The sequence below is a fragment of the Spermophilus citellus genome, assembly GCF_964194105.1.
Source record: "Spermophilus citellus genome assembly, chromosome: X".
In the NCBI taxonomy this organism is placed as follows: domain Eukaryota; kingdom Metazoa; phylum Chordata; class Mammalia; order Rodentia; family Sciuridae; genus Spermophilus; species Spermophilus citellus.
In genome coordinates, this window is record NC_138190.1 from 107,804,104 (window position 1) to 107,812,605 (window position 8,502).

Genomic DNA, 8,502 nt, shown 5'->3' on the forward strand with positions numbered 1-8,502 from the left:
AGGCAAACTTATATCAATTCTATCCAAATGCATATTTTCCATATACGTTTCAATGATTTTTAATGTTTTTCTTGCTTCAGGCGTTAACATGCGGGGTGAATTTGGATCTGATGGACCTTTTAGAATATCAAATAAAGGTCCTAACTCTCCTGTTGGTATGCCTAGATAAGGCCTTATCCAATTTATGTCTCCCAATAACTTTTGAAAGTCATTAAGTGATTTGAGTTGATCTACTCGTATTTGAATTTTTGGTGGACGGACCATGGTTGAGGATAATAGAACTCCTAAATAATTAATTGGAAGATTTAATTGTACTTTATCTATTGCTATCTCTAGATTATAATTTTTCAATAAGTTTGTAAGTGTGGCATAACATTCTAGTAATGTGTTTTTATCTTTATGTGCCAATAACATATCATCCATATAGTGAAATATTTGTAGTTCAGGATTTTGGTTTCTAAGTGGCTGGATTGCTTTATTAACATAAATTTGACACATAGTTGGGCTGTTAGCCATCCCTTGAGGGAGTACTTTCCATTCATATCTCTGATCAGGACCTTCATGATTCAGTGCAGGGATAGTAAATGCAAAATGTGGACTATCCTCGGGATGAATTGGAATTGAAAAGAAACAATCTTTAATATCTATAGCTAAAACATGCCAGGTTTTTGGTAAAGCAGACAATTGAGGAATCCCTGATTGAGCAGGTCCCATAATAACCATCTCATTATTAATGGCTCTTAAATCTTGTAATAATCTCCATTTACCAGATTTCTTTTTAATGACAAAAATGGGAGTATTATGGGGAGATACGGAAGGTTGTATATGTCCTTCCGCTAATTGTTGTCTGACCAAGTCATGGGCTACTTGTATCTTTTCTTTAGTCAGGGGCCACTGAGGAACCCACACTGGTCTTTCTGATTTCCAAGTAATTTTGATTGTCTCAGTGGCCCTTTCTGAAAACCCAATTCGTGTCTATTTATTTCTTGATCTATTTGAATAGGTGCTGTTATACCTTGTTCTTGTTCTCTTAATCTTTTTTCTTTCCTAAAGCCTTGTTTAGCCCTAGTAGTGGGCGTATTAGGATTGATGTTATTTGTTAATGTCAATCCTAATTGATCTAGGACATCTCGTCCCCATAAATTTACGGGAAGATGATCCAATACATAGGGCTGTATAGTTCCTTCACATCCTTCAGGATCCCTCCAATCTAATACCATAGCACTTCTATGGGGATTAGTTGCCACTCCTAGGCCTCGAAGCGTTTGAGTGGCTTGTTGTAATGGCCAATGTTTTGGCCATTTTTGACGAGAGATGACACTAAGGTCAGCTCCTGTGTCCAGCAGCCCATTAAAGTTATGTCCTTGTATATTTAATTTTAGCATTGGGCGAGAATCTAAATTCAAAGACAGCATAGCCCAATCTACACCTGTGGAGCCTAATCCCTTGGAACCTCTTTCTACATTACGACTGGAAAATTTATCATGCAGGCTGGGTATTATTAATAACTGTGCTATTCTATCTCCTGGTGAAATTACTGATATACCTCTTGGAGAACTAGCTATAATTTTTATTTCACCCTCATAATCGGGATCAATTACCCCAGGACTTATTGTAAGTCCTTTTAGTGTAGAAGAACTGCGTCCCAATAATAAGCCTACTGTTCCCTGGGGAAGAGGTCCTTTTACTCCTGTGGGAATGATTTGAATTCCCATCTCTGGAGTTAGTACTGCTCTGGCAGAGGAGCAGATGTCTAGCCCTGCGTTCCCTCTAGTTTGTCTGATGAGGGATTTAATGGATAATGCGTCCTGGGCACTACCTTGATGGTGCTGTTGGGTTCCTCCATTGCCCCATATATTTGTGGTTTTGGGCCCCGGGGCATTGGGCCCTCTAGTCCGTTTTTTGGCAACGGAGCCTGATACCTTTCTCCATGATATCGTGGGTAAACACTTGGTCTTTGTCCGTTTTTTGATAACGGAATACCCTCTATGGTGGTTTGAGAACGGCATTCATTAGCCCAATGTTTCCCTCTATGGTATCGTGGGCAAATACCCGGTATTCTATTCCTTTGATACCCCGCTTTGTTAAACCCTCCTCTTATGGGGCAACTCCTTTTAAAATGTCCTGTTTGATTACAATTATAGCATGTTTTTGGCCTGGCATCTAAAGCCTGTTGTACTGCTGCTAAGACTTGCCCTTGTTCATTAATGTCTCTACATAATTTAATATATGTGTTTAAATCTTCATGTCTCCATGGTCTAATGACCTCTCTGCAGCAACGATTTGCTTGGTCATAAGCCAGTTGTTTTATAAATGGCATTACTTGTTCTGTATTACCAAATATCCTAGAGGTTGACTGAATAAGTCTATCTACAAATTCAGCGTAAGGTTCATTAGTTCCTTGTATTACCTTAGATAATTGACCTTGTAAGTCTCCATGCCCCTGTAAAGTTTTCCATGCCCTAACTGCATCTACAGCAATCTGTGCGTATACGCCAGGGTCATATTCAATTTGCTGTCTTTGACCCTCATAAGGTCCCTTCCCCAAAAGCATTTCTATATTTCTTTGAGGATAACCAGCTTCTGCATTTCGCCTAGCTGTCTCCATGCAAAATTCCTCATTGGCAACTTTCCATAATAAATATTGTCCTCCGTTTAGCACAGATCGACACATGTTAGCCCAATCTGCTGGTGTCATGTCCAAGTTGGTAACAGATTCGACCATGCTTATTGTGAAGGGAGCTTGCGGCCCATAGGTCGTTACAGCCTCCTTTAATTGCTTTATTGTTTTGAAATCTAAAGCACGGTGAATTCGTTGCCTTTCTGCCTGCTCAAGTACAGGGCATGCTAATCTTTGGGGTCCTGCCTCAGAATTCCGTCCATCAACTACGGGAGTTGAGGGCCGCTCAGCGGTAGATGGAGCTGTTGGTTGAATTACGCCCTCTGGTGATAGAACGGAGTTAGTAGCAACCTCCTGTTGTAATTCTCCACCTGATGGCTGCTTTTCCTCTAAGTTTGGTTTCTTTAAATTTTCTTCTGTCTGACTAGCTTGAGAGACCTTCTCTTTTGCTTGACCTAGCGTTTTTTTTATTATAGTCTGGACCTCTAACAATTTACTTAGCAGTTTTTCGGTTTGTTTTTTACTGGATTCTAATCTACTATAAAGGTAACGTAACCCAATAAGATAGGATAAAACAAAGCCAAAACAGAATGAAACAAAAACGGAACAGACAATGGTTGTATCAATTTTCTCTTTCTTAGGGCCGAATAACTTCAAACCTTGAGCCAACCATTTTTCCCAGTTCGCCTGAGAAAATTCTAGGGCTAGGGAGCTTGAAATAAAAACAAAATAAATCAAAACAAGAACACATTGTTTTTCTAAATGTTCACCCATTTTGTTGCCTTCCCTCAGGGGCGAGCAGTTTTATTCACCTCTAAGTTTCAGGCGTTCCCCGTACGGGCCACCAAATGCCGCAGTCTTGGCTGGGCACAGAATCACGAGCCAGTCAAGCAGGAACAAAACTTTATTTTGAAAAAGCCGCCGCAGGCAAGCCAAACCCGGTCCTCCCACGCGGGCGTCTGCCGGAACCGCGCGCCTCCCGCAGCCAGGGTCCCGGACCTTCCCCGGAATTTCCTCCTACTATCTTTCCCCAACCAATGGGAACTCTCCAGCAGTCCGGTAACTTGAGTCCTGTAGCAAGCCAAGGTGAACAGCAGGAGCCCAATTTGCATATGAATGTAAATCTTAGCATAATAATACCTCAGTGGCTAGTTGGCATCACTTTACAACCAAAGGTGCCATTTATATTTTGTTTGTGGCTCCTAGCAGTTGGGAAAAATCATATCACTCATAGGGACTGCGGAAACAAGCAGGAGTGTCCATACTCATATCAAATAAAATAGATTTCAAGCCAAAGTTAATCAAAAGGGATAAAGAGGGACACTACATACTGCTCAAGGGAACCATACACCAACAAGACACAACAATCATAAATATATATGCCCCAAACAATGGAGCAGCTATGTTCATCAAGCAAACTCTTCTCAAGTTCAAGAGTCTAATAGACCACCATACAATAATCATGGGAGACTTCAACACACCTCTCTCACCACTGGACAGATATTCCAAACAAAAGTTGAATAAGGAAACTATAGAACTCAATAACACAAAGTTATAATTTTTTAAGTCAATGTTGATGTCTACTTTGCTATTCAGAAATTGCTCTAAGCCTTTTTTACTTCTACATACCTCTTTCCTCCACCTTCCCTGTTGTCCTAACCATGTCTGATCATGTACTTTCATTCTTATTTTCCAGATTACCTCTTGGATTTGAAGAGAACCAGTGTTTGAATATTCCATCCATCTGTCCACAATACTATAATTAATTGACCTAACATGGATCATTTCAGTGATGGAATGACCCGTGTCAGGTCAATTAATACAAACATGATTCAATTTAGGGACTTCAGTTGCTCCACTATGGAAGCAGATTTCATTGGTGGATTAGGCATTGTTAGATTGAAGATACCAGAGGTCTCCAGTTAGAGCCTACAAAAGGAAACCGACCCAGACGTATCTCTGATGATTTCTGGTGAAATTATTTGCACTCTGGATTAAGCCATACATGAAGTTGGTTCTGCCCCTGAATATTTAATCTATAGTGAACTATAAATTGCCTGTGTTGCTCAATTCAGTTTGAGTCTTTTATTAGTCACTTGAAATGAAAGAATTCCACATGATGTGGCTTTTTTTCCCCCTGGATCCTAAACGACATTGGGGCATGATTTCCAATCTCTGCCCTTAAGACCCTGTTCATCAGGCCTATGCACTCACTTGTTATTGCCTATAAAAGGGGGGACATCAGACCACCCTCATGTCTCAGAAGGCATTAATTTAACTCACATATAATGCATAAATAAATGACCAGCAAATAGCCCTTACCTCTTTACTGAAAAGTTGGAAGGGAATTGTTGTAATCAGGAGCTCTCCTCTTCCCACCCAAAAGAGAATTGTTGGCAGTACAGGGAGGCCAAAAGTACGTAGCCTCAATAACCTCGAGAAAGTGTAACTAAGGTTGGTCTTTGAGAATTAAACTAGTAGAATCCCCACACAAGGAATGTCGTCTGACATCCATGACAGCCAACCAAGAGCATGCCTGTTTGAAAACTACAAAACTCCAGTCAAGGTCGTCACCTCAGAGAAACCAAAATGAAATACGATTGCAATTAAGCAATCTGAAAACTAATTCTATGCTCTCCCACACCTAGCCTCATGCTTGGCACATAGCACCATCAGTAAATATTTGTTGAATGAATGAATCAGCATGAACAAAAGTGTCAACATGGCAGAAACCTAAGAAGCCAGAAGCAGGTAGTTATCCTTCATATGTAGTCCAAGAGACAGGAAATTTCATCTATATAGGAACCTGAATGTGGAGGTGGATAAATATAAATATAATAGAGATAAACATAGACACCTGAATCTGTGTGCTTGGTTAATATACACCTACCACTGGACTACAGACCCACTCTCAGTATGGGGGTCAGACCTTGGACCCTACTGTATAGAATAAGGTAAATTTCATCTTCTGTGGCCCCTTGGCAGCCAGCCAGCGGGCTTTCATCTAGTGATAACCTCTGCTTTTGTCATGAGCTGAGCTAGCCTTGGCACTGCCAACTATTTACAGAGACATAAAAATCACAACTATAACATCAGGGAAGATATATAAAAAATACAAACCACACTGGATAATCAGTATGATTCCCCCTTCTATAATCTATGCTGGAAGTATATGAAAGAGGGTTGGGTAAGAATATTGACTGTGCAAGAGTTGTCTTTGGGGAGCCCAAAGAAGGGGCAGAGGGTGCTTCCCATTTCCATTGAAAGCACCATATTCACAGAGGACTGGCTGCACCTCTTGCTCTAGATAAAAAACGCATTCCAGATAAAAAAACAAACACAAGTTTTCTATTTCTAAACTTACCAGGTCAATGTCATGCCTTGCCTTACGCTAGCTACACTGTGGTTACCCTTTCTTATCAAAGGAAAACACAGGGCCTCATTGAGTTCTCTGTCAGTCGTAACTGGAGAAAAGGGAGTTGGATCATCTTGATTTATTTTTATTCTTTTTATTCTTTTTTTGTTGAAAAGGTCAACAAAAAATGTTTGCTTAAAGAGAAAGGATATTATGTAAACAATTAGCCCATTCCAAGATTATGTTGTACATATATGGCACAGCAGAAAGCTTATAAAAGGGCTGGATTACGTAGCAGGATCAGTTTATGAACTGGACATAGAGAGCTAGATCAGCTTATCTAGAACATGGGTAGATGGATGGTGCTGGCTAATAGAATGAGGACCCACAGTCTAGACCTGGATTCTCAATTCGCAAAGAGCCAGATATCAGTGAAGGCGACCAAAATGCTAACACCATATTGAACCAAACGGACTCTTCATCAATTGATGAATCTATTGTTTTATAGAATTCTGTAGAGGCTCTGAGTCATCAGCTTGGATACCAATTCCTTTGCATGGGATCGAAGACAGAGAGCTTAAGAAGAACTGGGATAGTCGGTAAGTGTCTGCTCAGACTGACATCCAGGGATACCTGCAGAGGTTCATTTGGATGATGTTTTTTTCCCTCTGATTTTGTAGATTCAACTGCAGCTTTCTCACCTATTAGTTGGTCTCCTGAGGCTGAAATCTGAAGCATCAAAAGGTAATGACAATATTAAAGCTTTTATTTGACCATTAAGCAATGTCTCTTTCTCCCTTAGGTGAAAGTGGAAATGTTTATCCAAATGTTTTGTGATATGTTTTTGTTTCAGTATTATCTGCAAGCAAAGAAGATAGTGTTGATATAACAAGCTGATAAAAATTAAAATAGTGCCACCCATTAGATTGTTGAGGGCATCCAAGATCCCTAGTTGACACACTGTATTGGGAGAAGTCCATTTTGAACAAAGTTCTGGAGGATTGAGCTCTGCATGAAAGAGCTAGCTGCCAATGATAATAAATGTCTAACACCCTTACCTTGATTATAGCCTCCTCAACCTGTTCTGTGTTCCCAGTTCTAACTCATTTTATATAGCATTTGGGGCCTAATATTAATTTTAGTACTCAGATCTGAGGTTTGACACTTTCTTCCAAAAGGGACTTTTTTTTTTGGACAGCTCACATTTACCACTTGGAATAATTTCTGCTCTTCCTGCTCTAGGTAAACATTCCATTTGATCCAGGAACAAAAACAAAGCAAAGTGAGAATGAGGAGAAACACGAGCGAAGACTTTTCAGCTCGCATGGAGGCTCTGATCACCCAGGCAAGTGACATAGATCCAGCCACCACAGCAGCAGGAGCACTCACAGGGGCGGTACCCCCAGTTAAGACTCTACTTGAAGATGCTCCACCCACTGCAAGTCATGGAGTAAATGTGGGTCAGAAAAGTGTAGGTCAAAAAGACAATGATGAGATGAAAAAAGTGTGTGATTTTAGTTTGTATCTAAGTGCAGAGGCTGATGGGCCATGCCCAGATTTGGCTTTGGTTCATGCTGCATTGGAAGAAGATTCCTGTGCTGCTAATGGTGGGGATAATGTAGGGAAGAAAAACAGCCGTAAAAGGAGGAATAAAAAGGAAAGTAAGATTGTGTATCTTCCTTTGCCTCTGACACTGCAGACTCGGGCATCGTCTGCAGCCCAATTTCTAAGTCAATCTTGTGCCATGGAGTCTTTCCCAATTGCTAATGTGGGGCAAGCAAGCAATGAGCAAAGGTGGGATGAGACATCAGTTCTTGCTCAGCCTTGGGAGGCACTGAATGGTGCTCTGCTGCCAGAAACAAGTCCAGTTCAGTCCTCTCTTGAGGAGGCCTCTGTGACAACCAATGAGGAGAACAAAGTACAGCAGAAAAGCAAAAGTAAAGGGAAAAATAAAAAGAATGAAAAGATTGCAGGTGGTCCTTGGCCTCTGACAGTACAGGCTTGGGTATCTTTCACAGGCCCAAATCCAGCGCAGAACAGTATTACAAGGCCTTCACCAATTGTGAATGATGCAATCAGCATAGGGCCAAAAAGCAGAGGTCAAAGATGTGAGGATAGCATGTCAGTTCTTACTTTGTCTCAAGACACAGATGGCGGTGACTCAAGCTCATTTGTAGCTCTAGGACGGGCTTCCCTGGAGGAGTTGTCCTCTGCTCCTAACAGTGAGGCAAATGTAGGAAAGAAAAGAAAACGTAAAAGGAGGCATAGAAAGCGCAAAAATGCGCTGGCTCATCTCTGGCCTCTGACAGTGCAAGCCTGGGCATCATTTCCAGAAGCAAATCCAGCCCAGACCCTTTTACAGGGGAAACCTCCAGGGAGGGAAAGCTGGCCTCAACTGGAGAAGTGTGAGGAAGAAACAAAGTCTGTTATCCCTTGGTCTGAGGGGACACAGACTGGGCCGCCCTGCTCCGTAATGGCTTCTTTGCAGACTTCATTTGAGGGGGCTTCTCTTTTAGAAGATATCCAG